Source organism: Vigna radiata, unplaced genomic scaffold (assembly GCF_000741045.1).
Source record: "Vigna radiata var. radiata cultivar VC1973A unplaced genomic scaffold, Vradiata_ver6 scaffold_43, whole genome shotgun sequence".
Classification (NCBI taxonomy): domain Eukaryota; kingdom Viridiplantae; phylum Streptophyta; class Magnoliopsida; order Fabales; family Fabaceae; genus Vigna; species Vigna radiata.
In genome coordinates, this window is record NW_014542924.1 from 252,211 (window position 1) to 253,434 (window position 1,224).

A 1,224-nucleotide genomic window follows, 5' to 3' on the forward strand; every position below is an offset into this window, starting at 1 on the left:
TTGACATCGATATGCTAATGATTCTTGTCTAGGGTGATGAAAACAATTATGAATTTTGGCTCAAAAGGGGTGCAATTGGATAAACTTCTTTTGACGTTTGGATAACGAAAAATTGCCACACGTCACTCTGAATCTTGTTTGCCTGACTTTCTCGCGACTTTAAACCTGAAACAAAACTCTGTAGTGTTTGACACATCGACTTCATTTTTTCCTTGCTTTGTTTCCTTTGTTTTTTTTTCTTTCTTTCTTCTTTTTTTTTTTATATATCTTCCTGATCAACGAATTATTGGTGATATGTAACATGATGAAAACTACCCCAATATTATACGTATGGCAATCCTTTGTCTTAAGGGAAACGAAAAGGTTAGGGTTCAAGTAATGTGAATGCAGATGCTTTATCAAGAAAAGAAAACTGGTTACCCCCAAAACCTTAGATCAGGAAAGGACTCACCAACGGTATTTTTCAAAACTTTTTTTTCTTTTTCTTTTTTTTTTCTTTTTCTTTTCGTTTCGAAAATACTATGCCCTTGACAACTTTATTAACAACAAACTCAACATATGACTTTTCTTTTTCACCTCTTTTTCGTTTTTTTTTCTTTTTCGACATCCTCCAAGACCGAGCTCGCCAACCGGATATACCTGTGATGCTTTTATCAACACGCGTTTGCTTATTTTCATTTTCATTTTCCCTTAATTACTTAACAGCTCAGCGTGACATGCAATATTTCAGATGGAATGCAAACAACCAAAATATGAATGAAATCACGTGAACTTTATTTAGTGAAATAACACAAAGTTCAATAAGCTTTAAAGATACTATCAATATCCATTAATGGCATCCACTATCATGGAATCATCATGCGTAAAACTTTTTTACTGCATCAGAATTAACTGGCAATGGTAACTCCTCTCCGTCCATTCTCGTGAGAATTAGTGCCCCACCAGAAAATGCCTTCTTCACTACAAATGGCCCTTCATAATTTGGAGTCCATTTACCCCTATGATCCTTTTGTATAGGTAGAATTTTCTTCAACACCAACTCACCTTCATGAAATTCTCTTGGGTGTACCCTTTTGTCAAATGCCTTCTTCATTCTTCTTTGGTACAATTGTCCATGGCATACTGCTGTTAATCTTTTCTCATCGATGAGATTGAGCTGGTCGAAACGAGCTTGAACCCACTCAGCCTCTTCTAATTGGGTTTCCATTAAAACTCGTAAGGACG

The 1,224-nt window shown here is 35.7% G+C and overlaps 1 pseudogene; it reads right to left on the reverse strand.

The window, feature by feature from the left end:
* Nucleotides 1-856: 856 nt before the first annotated feature.
* LOC106752683 overlaps nt 857-1,224 on the reverse strand; it is a 7,998-nt pseudogene continuing 7,630 nt past the window's right edge.